The following is a 22,640-nucleotide window of genomic DNA, read 5'->3' as shown; positions in this document are numbered from 1 at the left end:
TCCCTGGGTCATGGAAGGGAGTGCCCGAGTACACTTATGGAATGGTTTTCCTGTGTGTGGGTCACTCATTCAGCACAGGCATGCGCACATACCTATATATTTTGTTCAATACCTTTGCCTAGTCATTTTTCTAGACACTTAGCATAATTTAGTGAACAAAGCAGAAAACAGTGCCTGAGGTTCAATTCTATTTGAGGAGTCAGACATTCACAGTAGACCTTAAAAACAAGTCACCCAGGTCCACTCAGATATATGGAAGGTGTTTATGTAGATCATTTATGCAACATGCATGTGCACACGCACACACACACACACACACACACACACACACACACACATACACACTACTAATTTCCTCATAATTTTTTGGATTTGGTATATAATTCACTGAACAAAGCAGAAAATAGTATGTGTGGGATTTAATTCTGTTTGTGGGCCAGACATTCACAGACCTCATAAGCAGGTCAAGTCTACACAATGTTAGTTCTGAAGCCTTCCTGATTTCCCAGCAGTGTAAAGGCCTCAACCAGATTGATGGATCCCAGGACTGGCTAAACAGCATGTGGACCTTGGGTTCAGAGGAAGAATCCAAAATGACAAAGATTTTGTGGACTCTGGCTGAGAAGACACTGAGAGAACCCAGAATCTCCTACATATTATGATGGCTATGAAGGAGCTGAACTCTTGGGGTTTGGCCCTAAAAGATGAAAAATCAAATAGTCCTGTGCATTGGGTCTCAGATTTCTTGCAAAGGAGAGGGGAGTATGGGGCTCAGAGCTAGCACCTGAAATTCTCACCTTCAGCAAAATAAGTCCCCAGCTCTACCTGTCCTCCTTCATCCACACCATTCATCTCAACCACAGCACCAGGGGACCCCAAACTGGAGTAATGATGAACGACTTATTCTCAGATCTCTCTGGAGACGAGCACATAGTGCTCAGGTGCATATAACTGTACGCCTTCTTTGTTGGAATCAGAAAGTTGATAGGAAGCTGAGGCCCATGGTGGTCTGAATCAATCTTGCTGACCAGGTCTGCCATGGCCAGACAAACACAGAAGGCTTGGCCTATAGCCATGGAGTGTGAGGACCCGGGCCTTGGATTCACACAATGGATTCTTGCAAAGAGAGTTTGGAAAGCAAGACCAGGCCTCTGTCTCTGCTGTTCACTCATCTCTCCCCAGGAGTCTGTCTTTCATTTTGGCACCTTGCCACAGTGGTGCACTGCAAATCACTGTTTTTCATCATAAATTGCTTTGTTAAAACTTAAGTTGGCCTGTGTCAGTTCACCCCGACTGGAGCAGCTTCTGTTCCACATTCTTCTGGCTCAAAAGTACCATACAAGTCAGCTGAGACAAAAAAGATGGCAGGTACACCATACTCTGTATGTTTTGTTTGTTGATGGAATTCTCATCCATGCAGGGATATGTTTTCTGTGATTAAATGGCCTTTGGAAAGTAAGTGACATTGGTGAACAACATGTCTGCTGTTTTGGGTTCTGCTCCATGAGCAACGGGCCTTTGCAGTGTTGGTCTAAAGCCAGTTCCAGAACCACAGGCAAAGCTAGGTTCTGCTCTGCAGCCAGATCCCCTTCAGCACATGGTGTACCACCCCAGGTAGAAAGAGCTCCCGCGTCAGATCTGGAATCTATGCCAGCAGCAGAGAAAGAGCCACCTCTCATGATCCTATTATAGGGAACCCCTATAATAGAGCTTAATAGAGCTCTAGATTCTTCTGCCTCTGTTCTGTGAATGAAAAGATCCAGTGCATGAAGAAGATGAGTAACGTGGCATTTTCTCCAAAGCTTCTGTCAGAGCCGATAACTCTGATGAATGTGGTAAATGGAGGAGCTCTGCAGAGAAGGCAGTAGCAGGCCATTTCCTTGGCAGCCATAATCTTAGACCCAACATTTCCTGAAAGTATTACAATGGTATGGAACAAACCCCAACTCCTCCTGTGTAACCTGGACGAGTTTCTTTACCCCAAGCTTTCCCTGTTCATAGTAGAGCTGGGACCCTAAGAGTACCAGCTCCATCTGAGATGGAATAGTTAGGAAACAGGGTGGAACTGGCCCATATGATAGTGAAAGGTATTCACCCAGGTGCAGATGGAGCCATGTGTCACCTAGCCACCCTACCCCATGACCTGGCCATTCTTATCTCTTAGAATTCTACAGCAGACTCCCAAGTAGCACCACTATTTATAACATCCCAGGGAATGTGCATCTGAATAGGTAGAAGGACCAGATGCCTGGTGAGGTTGGGCAGAAAATACCATCTCATCAGAATTATCAAGACTGAGGGTTCTGGATCTGGAAATAAGTGAGGATAGCCGAGAAGAAAATGCACTTCTCCTTTTTCACAAGAGTGCTAGGTCATCGTGAATTGGGCACTCTCAGTGTGTAGAGAAGAAATCCCGTCTATCTGTAGAAGTCTCCTTCCACATCTAAGACTTGCTGATCTCATTCTCTGGGAGTGTGTGCACCTGCAGGCTCTAGATAGGGTGGATTTGTGCCCATGCGACGCTCTCTCCCTCCTAAAAACTCTTCAAGAAGGTATTGCCCAGTGACTACAAGTCTCCATGTCGTCTCAGTGACACAGGAAGGACAAAGAGCAGCTGGCACTGACTATCTGTGCCACCAACAGTGTGGCCTCCTGTGTCATCACTACCTGCCTTTGGGACCCCAGCATGAAACCTGGGATAGGACCTGGTGGTGGAGCATTGAATCAAGGTGGCTGGGGTAAGCCACAAAGGGCTCAGGAAATTTTCTCTGTGGGTCTGTGGGCTGCATCGTTTCCCAAGTCAGCTTTTAGGAATCCAGACTGTGTCTAAAAACAGACCTGCATAAAATATAGTCCCTTTTCATGGGGTCACACATAGACTCAAAAGATATGTTGTGTGTCACATTCTCTCATTTGATTTGGGCTCTTTTGGATTCAAATGAAATCTTCCTTCCTGCATTGTTCACTGGGTCCAAGTTGTGCCCTGGTATGGCTTCTTGGTCAACTACTCTCAGCCGTCTCATCCAGGAAGGGACTTATCAGCTGAGGCAGATAAGTCTTGAACAGGCAGAGCGCCAGCTCACCCTGCCTTACCCAAACAGTTTATTTCTTCTTTCTCTAGGAGCACTTAAAACCCGGGGACTTCTCTTAACCACAAGCCATTCTCTCTCTACTTTGCAGGACAGTTCAATAGATCTTCTGAAGAAAAATGTGGGGAGAAGTATCCAGGCGGAGATGTTTTCTTTGTCACAGTGGGAAGTGGATGAAGTCCCTATTGCTGCCCCTTTCATGAGCCTTGGGGGTGTCTGGGAAGTCAGGGAGACAGAGGACAGGAATAGCCTTAACTCGAGGCCTTAACAAGGATTTCTGAGCAGTAAGTTTATTTCAACTGTCACGCATAAGTCATTTGTCAAAATTGACTTTCAAGGATGCAGAGCAATAGAACTCTGTGCAACTGAAATCTAAACTGTCAAAACAGCTGTGGAGTTGAAATGGGGGAGTGATATAAATGATATCTCCCTTGGCCAGTTCTCTGGATCTTTTAGGATTCAGAGGAAAGCAATGAGAATCTCTCACCCAGGCTGTTAATTTGGGTTCTCAAAAGGAATTTGGACTCAACGTTTCTCTTTTTCTGAAACTTGTCCTTTCCACCCTCCTATCAGAATATGCTCCCAGAAATTCCAACAGTCATATATGCAAAGATATAATGTGCATCAAGGAAACCAAGAGGCTGTGGTATTGATTGAAAGTGTTTGGAAAATTCAGGTTGGGTTGTAAGAGCTGGAATCCCTGAGAATGGGTACAGTGATGTCAGCTGTTCAGGAAGTGGTGATGAGTTAGCAGTTCCCTGACTTCACCGCTGGTCCATCTGGCTGACGTGTTTTCCAACAAGCTGCTGTGTATGTGGCAAGTGAAGGCCTCCGGTTTTAACAAACTAGAGACAAAATTCTTTAGGCAGTCACCCGCTGTTCCTCTTCAGTCTTTACTATACCACTGACAACAGAAGATCTCTTACCTATCATAGAGTGGGGACATCAGAGAAATCTCTGTGACAGTGGGTCCAGGTCAGCTCAGCTCAGATCCTAATGGTTATACTTGAGAATGATTTTCGTGTTTGCTCTAACTCCCACTCTACCCATTGCTCACACCACTACCTGGTCTTAGGATCATTACTCTAGTGCCCACCTGGCAAGTCCAAAAACTTCCAGATAGATTTTTCAGAAGGATCTAAGTGACTCATGAATTCCTAATCAGTTGATTCCTGATCAGATCTCCTAAATTCCTACATAAAACAAAAAAAGAGCATTGCCACATAATACGCACAGAAGTCTTTACTCTGTCAGTCGGAGTTGGCACCTTGGGAGACCTTTTCTGAATCAGTGAGCAGAGAATTACCTCTAAGAAATTCTCTTGTGGATCAATTGGCAAAAGTGACCTCTGAGGAATTGCCTCTAAGAACTCATGGGAATGAGTTCTTGCTTCTGCAAGGAGGTTCTCAGACCTGCTGCCAGAGACACCCTGCCCCTCTTCCACTATGGCTGGGTGTGGCTGGTACCTGGATACACATCAAGAGCTCAGAGGAAGGGACACTGGTCCCTGGTGGTGCTGGGATATGGGATGAAGGCGGCTGAAACTGGCTCTATAGCTTGATTGCTTGCAGGAGGACTTGGCTTCTCTTGTGTCGCTGTGCGATATTGATTGACATTCTTTGTCCCTGATTCCTCATCTCAAAACAGGAAAGATGAACCCTTCATGCAGGCATCAACAGTGTGGCTATGAGGTTCATGGGAGGAAAGATAACTGTGGGTGCCTTGCTCAGGCCTTCCTCAGAGGGATGATGACCAAAGTAGTGATAATTGTGTCAACTGCCTCCTCTGGAGACCCATGAGGTGGGTGTAAGTCACATGACACTTCCCACATGAGGAAGCTGCACGTGCTCAAGGTGATGTCCAAATGGCCATTCCTGAGAGCCCGGAGGAGTTAGTGGCCACAGCAGAAGGTGATTGCCTGTGGTAGGGAGGGACTTTCCAGAGAATCAGGAGACCAGGATCCTCCTTTCCAGCTGGAGATCTCCAAATCCAGAGAGCCAGGGATGTCCTAGTAAAGCACTTGTTTACCTTGTTGTTTGAGATACCTGCAGCAGAGAGCCCAGGGCAAGATCCTGGAAGAGGCTGCATTCAGGGTGGGTTTAGGCTAGAGGTGAGGACTCCGAACACACATTTTTGACTTGTGGAAATGTCACCATAGAGGCAGAGAGCGGTGTTTGGTCTCCCTTGAAGCCAGCCCAGAGGAAAAGAGAGAGAATGAGAGGGAGGCACCCAGCAGCTCCAGTTGGGATGCCTGAGTAGAGGGTCCAGGAATCAGGTCAATGGAATTTCAGGCCTTCTATGTGCCCTGGGACTGTGTCCTCACCTTCAGAACGACTCTGATGGCACACGGAGACATTCCCTTTCTTGGCACCTTCCTCACTGATCTGGTGATGGTGTACACTGCAATGAAGGACCATGTGGGTGTGAGTGATTCTGGTCCTTGGCAACCAGCATCCCGAGGGTTGGAGGAGAGTGCCCTGCACTTGGCCGAGAGACGCCAGCACTTGGACAACCTGTTCTCCAGAGAGTCTCACACAGGCCTCTGTGTGCTGGAGCCGTCACGTCCATCTTACCTAGGAGTGAAGGAGGCTGCACAGAAGCCAGTGACCCTGTTCTCCACGTGGTGAAGCTGGCCGACAGCTGAGCCGCACTGGAGTTTAGCAGAGCTGACAATAGTCTCTTTCAGGTGGTACCATGAGAATAGAGTGAAGTTGAGACCCTCTGAGGGTAGGAAATACGTATGTGGTCCCTACCCCCGTCCTGTGTATGGCCTGTTTCCCTGTCTTCAGAGAGAGTTGGGAATTAGAGCCCCAGAGCTCAGTTCCAATGTTCCTTTCCTCCAGAGCCAAAGGCTGAGCTGCTGCAGGGCTTTATCATGGACATCTCATGACCCTGGTGGGCACTGGAGTGAGTTCATGACAGGGTCAGGGTGTGGGGTGTTATTGGTGTATAATCTTCATGATGGACTTTGGTTGGTTGGGTTCCCTCCATGGAAACCTTATCAACTTTAATAAAATGAAGAAAGTAAATTGGGTGCCACAATAGGGAGGAGACTAGGAATGCTCTGTCCCCTGGGGCTTTATTAGGAAGGTTTTGTACACACAAAAAGAATAAAAGCATCCCAGTGGGAGGTGTGTGTAGGGGACTAGAAATGAGTACAACTCTGTGGCAGGGACTCTTTGAACCCAACTCTGAGAAGAGCTTGGGGCTGGGGTGAGACTGAGGGAAGGAGGTTCCCCTTAAGGAAGGAAGTCCAGGACACCAGCCCCTTCCTCTTTCCTCTCCCAGGGTCCCCACGTCATTCTCAGTGCAGGCCCTGTGGGCTTGCTGCCTGTTGTCCTTACCCTGGGAAGTCAAAGCTCTTCAAGAGAGGCAGCTGTTCCCAGTGAGATGATTTGGAGTGGGAGGAGGAATTTGAGGTCTGTTTCCATTCCACTGAGTGGCTCAGTGAGATGGGGTGAGGGCCAGCCTGGAGGTGTGTGAAAGCCCAGGGTGGGGCAGAAGGTCTTCCTGGCCGGCAGCTATGAGAGCCTGTGGCCACCGCTCCCTGGTTAGCCCCACACCCTTTGGTGGGGTGATTGCTGGGGAACCAGGACTCCAGGTGCTGGGCAGGTGCTGGATGGCAAGGGGGTGATGTGTGATCTTGGCAGACTCAGATGGCTCTGCTGTCCTGCAAGTACTAACTGGTCTCTCTGCTTAGCTCCCACCCCAGCCAGCCATAGTAAGCTCAGTGTCAATCCCAGGGACAGCTGATGGCCTAAACCAGCAGAGGCAGACTGCCTCAGGGCCCCGTGAGGGTAGGACCAAAAGTGGCCTGTGGAATGAGAAAGTTGGAACTCAGTTTCTAGCACCAGCACTGACCAGCTTTGTGACTGGTATGATTTTTCTTACTAGTGTTACTTGAGGCACCGTGATCATCAATTTAATGAGCCCTTCTAATCAGCTATGTTTTTCCTATCTTTGTTGATACTCACTATATATGATTGTTCTCTCTTAATATGTTTCTTCATATTAACAGGTATGTTATACATTGTATTTTGTTCTCTTTTATTCATGATGGATCATTTTTGGAAGTCATTTCTGTTAATGTACGTTGATTACTTTCTTGTAAATAAATATGAGATTGTGTCTAGCCATGATTTATTCTAGTCATGAAATATCTTTCTGGTGTGAGAGTTTTACCAATTCTTCTGTGCTGAAGCCAATTACATGGATTGCATTTCTCTTTTGTAGAGCTAATCCCTGAAGATATCACATAAGGGAGATTTAGTGAATCAAATGCTATGTCTATGTTACTCTCTTTCCTGCACTGTGATGTATGAGTTTGAATTTACTTTTTGCTCTCTGGTGATACAGGTATATTATATATCATCATCTCTATCAGTATGTGTGTATATTAATATATACTCCCCTTCCTTTGCAGTATTTCCATATGATAATGATCCGTCCCCATCAATTAGTTAAGTCCTCAAGAAATAAAGCCCAAATTCCTAATCCCACAGGATATTAACTGAGTAAATGCATAAAATATTATTGTGCAAACTAATTCTAAAAATTCCTCAAAGTCTTCAAAACCAAAGAGAAGAAAATACTTACAAATTTATTTTATGAGTTATACAGTACCCTGAAAGCCAAAGCCTGGTAAAATCAATCATTTTCTGGAGAATAACTTTGAAAAACACATATAAAATTCTAAAAATTGCTAACATACAAAATTCAAGTGAAAATTAACAGGATCTTCAAGTGACCATGTAGAGTTTATCTCTATGATGCAAACATTTAAAGATGTTTAAATATATGCTAATCAATTGATGTTATATAACACATTAACAGAAATGTTAATGGACTAAAAATTATTTTCTGAATAGATGTGGTCAGAGCAGATGATTAAATTCACATCCATTCATGGTAAGTACTCTAAAAATCTTGGTATACAAGAACTGTAAGTCAGCACAATAAAGGCCAGATAACAGAAGCACATCACTGACATCATATTCTCAGGGAAAAAGCTGAAATCTTTTTAAGACAAGAGAACAATGCCCACTCTTACCTGTGATCTTCACCATTGTAATATATATATTATATATATATATATATAAAAGTTTAAAGAAAATATAGGAGAAAGCACCACAAAACTGATCTGAGACATGGTTAAAGCAAAAGTGGATAAATCATATTCATGGAGTGAAAACCTTATGTACTAAAAGCCAATTATTAGAATGAGAGACAAAATATAGAACTGGAGAAAAACCATACATCTGCTAGGGTGTCATATCAAAAGTATAGAGGAACTTGTACTAATCAATAGTGAGAACACTTGTAACTTGGTTTTAAATGGCCAAAGGATATTATCAGTTGACATGTCTCAAAGAAGGATATTCAGCAGGCCAACAAGTGCATGAAAAAAAAAAGTAAACATCACTCATCATCATAAAATTGTAGATTAAAACCACAGACAAATACTTTCTCAACAGGACTTTTACAGCTCAGGAAATAATACCAATAATTATCAAGCAGATGGTATCAAATAAAAAACTTCTGAAGAGCAAAGGAGATGAGTATGAAGAGAAAGCCTACAGAATGCTTGGAAATAACCAGGGCAGTGGAGTTCACCTGGAATCCCAGCAACCCAGGAGACTGAAGCAGGAGGATGGCAAGTTCAAGACCAGTCTCAGCAAGTTAATGAGGCCCTCAACAACTTAGTGAGACTCTGTCTCAAAGTAAAAAATAAAAGGGGCTGGGCATGTGGCTCAGTAGTAAGGTGCCTCTAGGTTCAATCACCAGTACCAAAAAAAAAAAAAATCTTTGCCAGCTACTCTTATGAGGACTAATATCTAGAATATTAAAAGACCTCAAAAAACTTTATGCTAAAAAAGCCCAAACAACCCAATCAATAAATGTGCAAATGAATTGAGTAGACATTTCTCAAAAGAAGAAATTCATATGGTCAACAAGTATATGAAAAAAAATGTTTAACACTTTTAGCAATCAGGAAAAAGCAAATTAAAACTACACTGAAATTTCTCATCACTCCAGTTAGAATAGCAACTGTCAAGAATACAAGTAATCATAAATGCTGGTGAAGCTAATGGGGGAAGGAGACACTTATACACTGTTGGTAGGATTTTAAATTAGTACAATTAGTATGAAGGTTCTTCAAAGGTCCAGCAATGAAATTGTGTTATGACCCACCTGTGCTACCCATTGTTATTTTTCTCAAAGAATTTAAGTTAGCATACCATAGCGACACATGCATACCTAATGTCTATAGCATCATAATTCACAATATCCCAATGTGGAACCAGCCTAGGGGTGTGTCAACAGATGAATGGATAAATAAAATGTATTATATTTAAATGATGGAATTTTATTCAGTTATAAAGAATGAAATTATGTCATTGGCTGGCAAATGGATGGAAGTATATAACATCCTGTTGAATGAAATAAGTCAGACACAGAAAGTATAAGGACATATGTTTTCTCTCACCTGTGGAAGCTAGAAAGGAAAAATGTTTTTAAAAAGGATCTTATGTGCAGACTCAAGGTGACAGATGAGAGGAAGTCTACATTCCTACTTGTTCACACACCAGAGAGTGGAAGAGAAATTTCTCCCAGAAGATGCATAAAAACCTGTGGTGAGCCGTTCCTGCGGACTGTGGTCGCCATTACATGATGGCGCTGGCTCCGTTGTGGTCTGTGAAGGACAACTCCATATCAAAGAGAGTTGGCGTGTTCCCAGCTCCTTATCAGAGAAAGTTGGCGTGTCATTTTCTAGCACCCTGTGAGAAGGGTACACGTGGCAGCTTTGCATTGGGGTTCGAGGTGCTTTATTAAGGCTGGGAGGGACATCCAATTATTATTCCGGGTAGTAGAAGAATCATTAGAAGAATATCAAGGGCCTGAATAAACTGCTGAAAAGAAGATTCCTGAGTCGCGTCTTCCTTGCGGGCAAGGGGGGTCGCGACAAAAACCCAACACAGGAATACAAGAAATATGAATAACTAAAGTAACATGACACCTCCTAAAATTCATAATTTGCCAGTAATGTCGCTCTAAGATATTGTAGTGGGTGAAATACCAGATAAATTTTCAAAAGAATCATTACAAGAATGATCAATGAGTTCCCAGGATACACAGCAAAAAAAAAAACTGAATGAATTAAGGAAGTCAGTACAAGTTATGAATGAGAAGTTCAATAAGAAGATATAAATATTGAACTCAAAAAACTCAACACCAAAAAAAAAAAAAAAACTCAAGCAATAAATGGGCTAAGGACTGAACAGATGCTTCTAAGAAGATATACATTTGATCAACAAATATATGAAAAAATATTCAACTCTAGTAATTAGAGGATTACACATCAGAACTACTCTAAGATTTCATCTCATGCCAGTCAGAATGGCAGTTATCAAGAATACAGGCAACAATAAATGTTGGTGACGATGTGGGAGAAAAGGCACACTCCTACATTGCTGGTGGAACTGCTAATTGGTGCAACAAATGTGGAAAGCAGATTGGAATGGAACCACCATTTGACCCAGCTATACCAAAAGGACTCAAAATCAGCATACTGTAGTAATGCCGTCACGTCTATTTCGTAGCATGTCAATTCACAATAGCTAAACTGTGGAAGCAACCTAGATGCCCTTCATAGATAAATGGATAAAGAAACAGTGGTATATATAAACAAGAATGTTGCTCAGAATTAAAAGAGAATAAAATCATGGCATTTGCAGGTGAATGGATGGTGTTGGAGAATGTCATGCTAAGTGAAGAAAGCCAATCCCCAAAAACCAAAGGCCGAATGTGCTCTCTTATAAGTGTATGCTGATCCAAAATGGGGAGAGGGCCAGCATAGGAAAAATGGAGGAATTTTCATTGGGCAAAGGGGAGGGAGAGAAGGGTGGGTGCAGGTGGGCAGGAAAGATGGTGGAATGAGATGGACATCATTACCCTAGGTACATGCAAGACTGCACATACGGTGTGATGCTGCATCGTGTACAACCAGAGAAAAGAAAAGTTGTGCTGTAATTGTGTACAATGAATCAAAATGCATTTTGCTGTCATATACACCTAATTTAAATAAATCAATAAATAAGCAAAAAGGAACCTGTGTCAAAATCACCAGCTTTATTATTTGAATATATCAATAATATGGATTTTAAGAAACTCTACCAGATCTGGACAGACTTTGATACACTTTTTTTAATGTAGAAACTACTTAAAGATCTGGATTACTGCCACAGCAAGGGAATCGTGCCCAGGGATATGAAATCTCACCATGTTTCAGATCACCTCACAGTGACAAACACCAACTAAAAACAGCTGCCGCTGGTGGACTGGGTCCTGGTGAAGTTCCCTCACCCTGCTCAGGAGTACAATGTTCCTGTAGCGTCAAGGTACTTCAAGGGACCAGAGCTTCTTGTGGACTGTCAGATACATGATGACAGCTGGGACATGTGGACTTTGAGCTGTATGTTGGCAAGCGTGATATTTCAAAAGGAACCCTTCTTCCACAGACAGGGCAGCTGTGGCCAGCTTGTTCGCATCGCCAAGGTTCTGGGTACAGATGAGCTGTGTAGGTATCTGAAGAAGTATCATATTGACTCAGATCCACGTCTCAAAGATATCCTGGGACATCATTTACAGAAACGCTGGGAAAACTTTATGCGTACTGAGAACAGGCACCTTGTTAGCCCTGAAGCCAGAGATCTTTGGGATAAACTCCCACAGTGTGACCATCAACAGACACTGACTGCCAAAGGAGTCATGAAGCTCCCGTACTTCTACCCGACGGTGAAGGAGCAGTCCCAGCCTTGGGCAGAGAATGCTGTGCTTTCCAGTGGTCTCACAGCAGCCCGAGGAAAACTGGAGAGTGACAGGTAATGCAGCCTTGATGCTTGCCAATAAAACCAGCCACCAAACACAAACCTTAAAGGAAACTACAGTGTTTTGACTGGGCAAAGGAGAGGGAGAGAAGGGTGGGTGCAGGGGGGCAGGAAAGACGGTGGAATGAGATGGACATCATTACCCTAGGTACATGTAAGACTGCACGTAGGGTGTGATGCTGCATCATGTGCAATCATGTGCTACAACTGTGTACAATGAATCAAAATGCAATTTGCTGTCATATACACCTAATTTAAATAAATAAATATATAAATAAACATTCCTTCTAAAAGCAAAGAGTCAAGACTTAAAAGTCGGTCAAAAAGAAAGACACTCCCTAGTATGAGACTACAGGGAGCCTCCATGGTAGGGTAAGGATGCACACAGGTCAGGATCTGAGGGACTCTCCCTTCAGAATGCATGGGAGATGAGAAACTCAGAGTTGTTACACATTCACCTTCACTTTACAGGACACCACTATTGAATTAACCTGTTGGGTCAACAAGCTCTGAATATCTGACTTCGTATCTATTCCATTGTGGTCTGGTTTCCTTTCATCGGAATTCAGGCTCAAGTTTTAGAAAAAAAAACATACATTGCAGTCTACACTGACAAACCACCCTCATTATGAAAAAACGATATTAAAACAATGACAGTATTTTTTAAGCTCTTTTAAAAATTCATGTTTTATGAGGTTTTTTTTTTGTTTGTTTGTTTGTTTTATGACATGAGCTCTCCAGGAAATGTCTCTCATCTTTGCAGTTTTCCTCTAAGTATTCATTTGGGAGCAAACTGCAGTCAATTTTATTTATTTATTTTTTATTATTAGTTGTTCAAAACATTACAAAGCTCTTGACATACCATATTTCATACATTTGATTCAAGTGGGTTATGAACTCCCATTTTTACCCCGTATACAGATTGCAGTCAATTTTAGAGTCCTCTGATGTCAGCAGATGTCACTTTAAATGAGATGCCATCAGCTGGTCCATTGGTTTCATCAGAAGTTCCATGCTAAGTGGCTAACTTGGAACTGCGGGAAACCTTTGTTGATTTGCCTAACCACAGAGTCTCACTGCTGATTTTGTTTACCACTACCCCCACCCACCCCCCACAGCCTTTTGCAGCCCTATAAGAAAAACTTCACCATTTCCCAGCACATCCCTGTGTCTGCATCTATTTTTAATGCACCTCTCTGAAACAAGGACTTTTTTTTTTTAACAACCATAACTTAAGCTGGAAAGTCAGTTTTCAGGCAGGTTGAGAAGGCAGAAAATGTTCTATAAGGATTTATTCAGGAAAGACTTATTGAAAAAAAAATGTATCCCCATCTTTTTTCCCTCTTTATCCCCATGACAACACGAAGTGTAATCAGTGATATGTGAATGTGATGGCAAAGATAAGTCTCCAATGCAGGTAGTGACATTGTGTGAGCGAGGCCATCCTGTAACTGAGAGGAGAGGAATGTGCAGCGGGGGTTGGTTCCCAGAGTTTTTGATTCACTGGCCATGACAACAACAAAAGCTACATTTTTTTTTTAAAGAATAGGGCTAATTTCATTTTGGGGACTTGTCACCAACAAGGTTTCCTGGTGTTCCCCTGCCCCGCATCTGCAGAGTCACGCCACAGCTCTGGGGACCTAGCATGTCTAGAATAGAGCAGGAGGTATCTACCACCACATCCCACTTAGGACTTCTTTACTTTTTATTAATGCCATACATTTTTATAAGGTTAGATTATTTGAAACATTTGTTTATATTCCATATTCAAGAAAATCATATTAATATTGGTAGCAGTTCCTATCTATCTCTTAAAAAATATCTCCTTTTTATTTCTTTTCTCTCTCTCTCTTGTGCTGAAAGGTTTATGGGTATTTATACATATACATATTTGTTTCTTTTTTCTCATTTATAGTGTGTGTGTGTGTGTGTGTGTGTGTGTGTGTGTGTGTATGTGTGGTGCAGGGGATTGAACCCCGGTCTTCTTTCATGCAAGGCAAGCACTCTACCAATTGAGCTATATCCATAGCCCTCATTTGTAGCATTTTTTTGAAGGTTGTTATTTTTCTTTGCCTTGTTTATTGAGGGTTAGAGTTTTTCTTATTATGTTTGGCTTTTGTTTTGTATTGTTTTTCACTTGTCTGTTTCCCTTGTTTCTATTTCTTTTGCTAATAGCCAATTTGTATTTTTTTCTCCACTTTTTCTTTAATTTTTTTTACTTCTATTTTTTCCTCCTCCTCCAATCCTACATCTCTTCTGCATTTTCCCTTTTCTCCTTTTGAAATTGTACACTCTAATCTTCTTTCCTCTTAATTCATTCTACTCTTGGCACTAATTGTTTTACATAACGCCTGCCCCCACCAATAATGCTGGTGCAGTTATCACTGTTGTGGCAGCCATGTATGACACCTGGTACTTGATGTAATGCCAGATATAATACATGATTACTTACGGCTTTATTGATGGCAATTGCTGATTTTACCATCCCTGTTGATTGTGCTAATTAACACTGTCGATGTTAGATTTTCTTTGCTCTTGTACGGGCCTAATGTTAAATGTTATTTTATACAAAGTTCCATTCATTTGTTAAGTCTTCAAATTGTTTATCTAGGTTTTATCTTCATAAGAAGGTGCCACCAAATGCTCTCCGGCCGCCCCGCAGTGTTTCCTTGTGCTTGTTGTGACATCCCTGGTTCACTCTAAAGTAGTTCAAGTGCTGCAAAAGATCTCTGGTCCTGGTGACTCGTGTTCAAAAACTGCACTTTTCTCTGGTCTCAGAGAATTAAATTATCTATCATTTGCTTGCCAGTTACATAGATCAAAGTCAATACATTTAACCCCAAAGGAATACATTTATGTACTTTGATCAGCTCAGGGAGCATATCCCATTTGCCACAATTAATCATTGTAAAGACAGCCATCGGCTCGTGCTAACAGAAGTTCTCATAGCACCCATGGGTAGCTTCACTCCTGAAGGCAATTAAGAGACTCCTCTGGATGTCTCCAGATACAAAGAGTTTCCTATGGGAGGAATATCAGGAGGCCAAGCAAAGCAGGGATGAGTGACTTCCGGAATCTGTATGTTTTCTGTAATGGTGCAATGGGTCTGTTGGACAAGAAATTCACAGCTTAGATTATAATCACATCTCAGGGTTCTATTAAAAGCACCTTGATTCACTGGTACTTAATGTGCTACCTGGGATCTTCTTGTCAGTGAACACTGGATAATCTCCCCCGGACATTTCAGTCTCCCTCCTCTTTCCCTTGAGACATTACAAAGCCCATGCCCCCAGCCCATAGAACTCATTTATTAAATTATTGTTGAATGAAACTAGATTTTGTTGCATTCCAATTGACCACCTGGAAAACCGTTGTGGTTGTTCTTCTTTAATAACCTTTAGTTGTCCCTTTGGTGGAAGACTGTTCAGTAGCTGCAACACTGGGAATAAGAATAAGTTATATTCCACGTATATTTAATATATCTAAAATCATTCTTTACTATTACGGATATCTAAAAAGAACAAATTTAAAAAAAAAATTATCTGGGTTTTAGTTTCCTCCACTGTAAAGTGGGGATAGTAACATTACTACCTTCACAGTTTTACTTTGGTAATTGAGAGTAAATTACGTGCTTGCACACATATGTTCGCTGTCGCTTATTATTATTTTTCAATGTGGAGTGCTTCATAGATATGCATGTCATCTTTGCACAAGGGCCAGGCTAATCTCTGTATCATTCCAAAGTTTGGATATACGCTGCCAATGTGAACACTACTACCAGTTCTGATCACATAATGACCCCAAAACAGATACTCTCTCTGTTTTACACCTGAGGAAACTGAGGCTCAAATTAGATCACAAGTTCAAGACCAGAAGACCAGTGGAAGAAGAGCTGGGGTGTGAATTAGATCAGTTTGCAAGGTATCTGAGCTCCCTTCCTGCACTCCACATTGCCCCCTTGTGCGGCTCTTGCAACCTTTCCTACCCAGTCATGAGTTCATTATTCAGATAAAAATAGAATATTCATGAAATAATTTAAACTATGAAAACATAAAGGCAATGATTGTTGAAATACATGGAGAATAAAAGGTGAAGTCATTATGATTAGAAAAGCTCCTAGATTTACATTAAGGGAGTTTCATACCCCTTACTGAGGTTTGTTGCTATATAGAAGAACACTAATTATGTCAGAACCATTAAAAGAGTTAGTGGTACTTATGCAGATTTTTCTTTTGCTATGATTTAAAAAAATAATTCTCAGGGCTGAGGATGTGGCTCAAGCGGTAGTGCGCTCGCCTGGCATGCGTGCGGCCCAGGTTCGATCCTCAGCACCACATACAAAGATGTTGTATCTGACAATAACTAAAAAATAATATTAAAAAAAATTCTCTATCTCTCTTTCTCTCTCTCTAAAATAGTAATAATAATAATAATAATTCTCCCAAATGCATTGAGCTTGGTACCATTTTTCTAGCCAAAAGTGATAATGCTTTATTAGTGATGGACATTGAAAGATATCTGTTTTAGGGCTGGGGCTGGGGCTCAGCGATAGCACACTTGCCTGGCATGTGTGAGGCACTGGGTTCGATTCTCGGCACCACATATAAATAAATAAAATAAAGGTCTATCAACAACAGCTACTGCTCAGTTAATTCTTATCAGGGGACTATTCACTGAGTGGGTTAAGACTCTCATAACCCAATCATTTCACCTCTGAATGTTCTTGCGTTGTCTCGCAAATGAGCTTTTGGGGGATATCTCATACCCAAACCATAACATTTCTGCAGAAATAACATTATGACCAAAAATCCCTCTGATTAGCATATTTCATCATTAGCTATGACCTTCATAGCTCTAGAATGTAGGAAATGAGATTATATGTAGAGCAGAGAAAGTGAAGAAACACAAATGTGATTGCTGATGGTCCCACAGTCCAGGGCAGGCTGAAATTTAAGCAGTCTGACCTCAAAGTAAACATTTATCAATACTTTGCCTGCAAACCAGTAATAAAATGCCAAACTAGGGAACACTGAAAGTATATACAACGGCATGTGGCTGTCCTGTTGATACTCTTTCCTTGAGGGTTTTGTTTGGACTTTTCTACAATCCGGCTCACGTGAATTCACCTCAAAACAGGAGCAATCTTGCTCTGTACTCAGGATTTTATCAGGTTGCTGCACATACAAAGACGAACCGATGATCCATGAAAAACCAAAAAGCAAGATTAAAAAGGGAATGCCGGATTTGAGCATTGCAGCGGGAAAGGGCACACCAAAATGTATCCACGTGTTTGAAGGTAGCAGAGGTGGAGGTTGATCTCCAATAGGGTAGGTAACAATTGGGGTGAAGAGAGTATATCTTCCTTTTATCCTCAGACATTTATTGTATACTTATTTTGTCACAAAAAAAATGAAAACAACAAATTTACATTTTTATTGCTGTAAGAAATACCTTTAAAAAAAGACTGACCCACATCACGAGCCACAGCACAGCTCTAAGAGTATCAGGCCTCCAGCGATGCCGCTCATGATAGCACCTACTTATTTTGGCATTCTTAGAATAAAAACTCACTACAGACTCTGTTGAAATAAATTTTGTGAGCTCTAACCTTGTGGTTTTCCTGGGTGACCAAGTATAGAGGAGTTATTTTGAAAGGTCAATCATGGAGTCTTCCTTGAGGAAAGTGTTGATTTCCCCCCACCAGTATTTTAACCTGCTTGAAAGTTAAGAAAATAAAGGCTAATCCTGCTGTAACGTACTTTAACTAAAAACCACCTGTTTGGCATGTACACATTTCGTTCATTAGGACTTCTGACCAAAATCATAGATGGGGAGCCAGGTGTGGGGGCACACCCCTCTAATCTCAGCAGGAGGCCTTAGCCATAGTGAGCCCTTGAGCAACTTAGCAAGGCTCTGTCTCAAAATCAAAATTGAAAAGGGCTGGGGATGTGGCTCCGTGGTTAAGCACCTGGGTTTAATCTCTCGTACCAAAAAAAAAAAAAAAAATGGGAGAGGGAAAGGAAGGAAGGAAAGAAAGAAAGTATCATAAATGAGGTTCCTCAACTCATTTGGCATTTTGAGCTGGGTACTTTGTTGTAAGGATATTGTCGGATGCTTTGCAGCATCTCTGGCCTCCACCCACCAAATACCAATTGCAGGGCCCCCACTTGGCCAGTTGTGAAAACCAAAATTATCTCCAGGCACTGTCAAAAGTCTCCTAGGGACAACATTATCCCCAGGTGGGAGCCACCTATGCACGGTTTAAAAAAAAAAAAAAGCCAATCATATAACAATGGAAAGTAAACTAGGGGGTGCCTCGGGCTCAAGGAATCAAGGGAAATTGAAAGTGACTGCCATTGGTCAAGGGGGTTGGTTATTGTAGAAGGATGACAGTGTTTTAAAATTGCAAGAGTGTTCCTTTCAGCCCATTGCTGATCAGGCACAGAGATGCTGAGACCATTCATTAGCCTGCCAGCAGCTCGGCGTGGAGCCAGGACCACACTGGCCCTGAAAGTAGGACCAGGTGAGGTTTTGCGTGTGTGTGTGTGTGTGTGTGTGTGTGTGTGTGTGTGTGTGTGTTGTTTTGTTTCAGGTGATGTTGTTAATTAGGGGACCGTGTCCAGATGTCTCAGGGGTTTTGATGACAGCACTGCCTCCCAATAGAAGCTCCTTGTTGTAAGTCCCCCAAAACAAAGCAAAGAGGAGAAGCAGTGCAGGGTGGTTTAGTGTCACAGTGTGCCCCTTACACCCTGTCACTGGATGTCCCCTATTGAAAAGGGAGGATGGCTTTGGGCTTTGAAAAAAAAAAACAAACAAAAAAAAAAAAAACGGGGGACTCAAAATGAACTCCAGCTCAGCGAGAGAGGAGCATGAAGCAGAAGAAAGACAACCAATTTGGTCAGACGATTAACTATCTGCTTCCCCTGGTCCTATTCCTTCCTTGGTCTTGATTAATTTTTCCCTGAACCTCGGATTAGAGCTTAAATGAATTTCCTACTTCCTGCCTATGATCTGATCGCATAATGATTGCACCGCCCTCTCTGTCCTATACAAACCTGTCCCTAACAGTTTTCCTTTTCACCCTCTCCCCCCTCCCCCACCCCACATTAGATCTGATGCCTTCGGAGGGCACAGAGGGGGGGCTCCTGTCCATCTATGTGGGAAGGGACCTAACTTTCTGGACAAGGAGGATCCCAGAATCATAGGGATTGTTTTCCTCCCTTCCTATGCACTGGAGAAAGCCTCTTTAAAATAGGGAAGAAAGCCTGGTAAATCTACATGATAAAGGGACAGAGCCAGAGGCAGAGGGGAGCCCGGAGAGAGAACTGCGGGATACCAGAGGGGGGGACAAAGTGAGAAAGAAGGGGAAGGCACCCCTCCCATCCCTGGGCTTTGAAGGATTCAATCAAAGGATTTAAACTGCACACCATTTTGCATCTGCTGTGTCTGAATGAGACTGACCGTGTCCTGGGCCAGGCAAATACATACCTTTAGATTCTCCCTGGAAGTGTTCACTCAGAGGACCCTGAGATGGATTTGAAAAAGCAAATGGATGGACTATAATGTTGGGTGGGAACTATGAGCAGGTGGTGGGGGTATGACTAGGAGAGGTGGGTCACTGCCGGTGTGTGGCCTTGGGGATTGTACCTGAGATGCAGTGAGATGTATCAGGGATCTGCAGAATGAGACCAATGGACAATGGAGGGTCTAGCAGAGTAACAGAATTTATTTCTGAAACAGACAGGAAACAGCTACCACAAGGAAGGGGTCCCAAGAGAGTGGTCACCGAGGTGTGGCTGTCCAGGGGTTTATATGGTGTTGCTGGAGGTAACTTTTAAATCTACTGGCTAAGGACTTTTAGGGAGGGGAATTGCTACACCCAGAGTGAGATACTTGGTGAGCGTGCACCCACCTCTGATGTTGATGGTGCGCTGTTCAAGTGCTCCATGGCTGGCTGGCTCAGAGACTTTGCACACACGATTGCTGATATGGAAATCTGCTATGGAGATCTCTGCCCTGTCTGCCTATCATATTTTTGGCTCCTCCTCTCAGTACCTTATCCCCCTGCGCTCGCTCGCTCTCGCTCTCTCTCTCTCTCTCTCTCTCTCTCTCTCTCTCTGCCCCCTGCCCCCCACTTCCACTTCCTGCCAGGAGCAGAGCTGCTTTCCTCCACCAGGCTCTTCTGCTGGGATGTTCTGCCTCACTCAAGGCCCAAAGGAACGCAGTCAGCTCACCATGGACGGAGTCTCTGCGACCTTGAGCCCCAAATAAACTTTTCCTCCTCTTTGAGTTTTTGAAGTCATGAATTTGGGTCCCAGGGATGAGAAGCCGACTAACACAGACTACAGGCAGAGTGTTTCAGGATCCTGGAAATGAAATTCGAGCATTCAGTTAAGCAAAGAGTGCCCCATAGAGACATCCCATTCTGCCTAAACAGAAACCTACTTTCTTGTGGTTGAAGAGGAACCTGACTTTCTGGATAAGGAAGGTTGGGCAGGGATAGTAACTGCTTGCTTTATAAGGTTCTCACTGAAATCGATGGAGTTTTTAGGACGGTAGTAGAATATGTGAAAGAAATTATTGTGTTGGAGAAAAGCTTCAGATTTCTCATGACATAGAAATTCTAAAATTCCTTCTTGGAATGAAGAAGAAGGGAGAGGAAAAGGCATGAGGAGATAGTGGAGAGTGAAATCCTCTAAATTACACTGTGTCCATATATGAATATACCAAAGTGAATCCCACTTTTATATATAATACACTAATTTAAATATAATAGAGGGGAAACTTATAGAGAAAAGGAGTTGGGAGAGGAGAGGAAGGAGAAGAAAGGTACTGAGGAATGAGACTGATCAAATTATAAGCATGTATAATTATGTCACAAAAATCCCACTATTATATATAATTATAATGTACCAACAGAAATCATAAAGAAATTATATAAACTTAAAATTTGTGTGGGTGGGTACCGGGGATTGAACTCAAAGGCACTCAACCACTGAGCCCCATCCCAGCCCTATTTTATATTTTATTTAGAGACAGGGTCTCACTGAGTTGCTTAGGGCCTCACTTATACTGAGGCTGGCTTTGAACTTGAGATCCTCCTGCCTCAGCCTCCTGAGCTGCTGGGATTACAGGCATGCAGACACTATGCCTGGCTACACTTAAAAAATATATATTGTAAAGTCCTTCCGATCCATTTCCTACTAAGAAAATGGAGAAAAGAGCTCATAACTTGAGGAGAGAGATGGTCTGAGCACAAATCCTTGACCCACTTCTTAGCTGGGAGCTAACAATGGAGAGAAAAGGAAAATTTTATAGGCCTCTACCATAGAATTACCACTATATTCTTTTATCATATGTTTTTACATATTATTTATACATAATAGGGAATGTATTTGCTATTCATAAATGTTTATTATATATAGTGTACAGTAACAGCTACTGAGTGCTTCTGTGTAAAAACCACAGTTATCCTCATTTTATAGATACACAAGCTGGATCTCAGAAAACTCACCCAAGGCCAAATACCTAGGAAGTGGCAGGGATAGGGTTCAAACCCATGCTGTCCGCTTTCAAAGTCTCTTTCTTCCAGTGGTCCCTTTTATGAAGCAGCAAAAGCGTTTACCTGACACAGTGTGAGTTAGTTCTCCAAACTTCTCGTTGATGGTATCTCCTTTGTCTGATGCAAGTTTTGTGTTATCATCAGGAGCATTGTCTCTTTAAATAAAAGCAATTGTTCCAGGGCTGCTTTTGCAATCCTGATTTTTTAATAGCTAGGCTTCAGCAGTGGCCTGAACCTCTCAATGCTCCACACCATCTGTCACCCTGGTGGAAATTCCAGGGGAGCTTTGCCCACCTCACCACATCTCATAGTCATCCTCCTCTTTTCTACTTGAAGATACACTCCGCCAGTAAATTACTTTGTCCACTCACTTGGGTTTGCAGGATGAGTCCACTGACTGCAGAATTATAGGATAGTCACACAAACTATTTTGAAAATGTCTTTGTTCCTCCTTCGTTGGTACTTCCCAGAAAGAAAGACAAACAAGCTTCTGGAAAGGAATACAGTGGTGTATTTGGCCCTTAGTAACTATTTTCCTTCTTAGGCCCTCATGAGAGTGGGATCCAAAATAGTTCAGGAGATAAAACTCCTGATGACAAAGGTTGATGCTTATAGCATGAATTGCTAAGCTAGTGCCTATGAGTAGGTTGTCTTCCGGTAACACACAGGCAAAGTTGGGTTCCTTCCACAACAGACTTAAGCTTCCATTAAAAAAAAAAATACTCAAATGAACACAGACATAAGATTTAAAATAAGAAAAAGGAAGGAGGTGGAAAGACCTTAGAAAGCACAAGGAATGTATCAATCATTTCTGTCAGGCAACTCTTGCCCAAACTGCCCTGAGAGCCAAAGATGAAATAGAAATCTCTTTATCCAACAGGAATACAAAGGGATGGCTTAAAAAACAAAAACAAAAAAAAACATGAAAAAGTGTTCAGCATCTCTAGGAACTAGAGAAATGTAAATTAAAACACAAGAAACAATAAATGTGGGTGAGAATGTGGGGAAAATAGTATCATACATTGCTGGTGGGACTGCAAATTGGTGCAACCACTCTGGAAAACAGTATGGAGATTCCACAGACAATTTGGAAGGGAACCA

At 42.4% G+C, this 22,640-nt stretch overlaps 1 non-coding gene and 1 pseudogene across 1 annotated transcript; one reads left to right on the top strand and one right to left on the bottom strand.

The window, feature by feature from the left end:
* The first annotated feature begins 11,198 nt into the window (after positions 1–11,198).
* LOC101970322 (casein kinase II subunit alpha' pseudogene) lies at positions 11,199–11,975 on the top strand (annotated as a pseudogene).
* A 3,670-nt stretch (positions 11,976–15,645) lies between these two features.
* On the bottom strand, positions 15,646–15,749 carry LOC120892081 (U6 spliceosomal RNA). Its single transcript, XR_005736747.2, has one exon. It is a non-coding gene; the product is annotated as a U6 spliceosomal RNA (small nuclear RNA).
* Between the last annotated feature and the right edge of the window lie 6,891 nt (positions 15,750–22,640).

The sequence above is a fragment of the Ictidomys tridecemlineatus genome, chromosome 2 (genome assembly GCF_052094955.1).
Source record: "Ictidomys tridecemlineatus isolate mIctTri1 chromosome 2, mIctTri1.hap1, whole genome shotgun sequence".
In the NCBI taxonomy this organism is placed as follows: domain Eukaryota; kingdom Metazoa; phylum Chordata; class Mammalia; order Rodentia; family Sciuridae; genus Ictidomys; species Ictidomys tridecemlineatus.
Note: the sequence above shows the minus strand (reverse complement) of the source record. Positions and strands in the feature narration are given on the sequence as shown.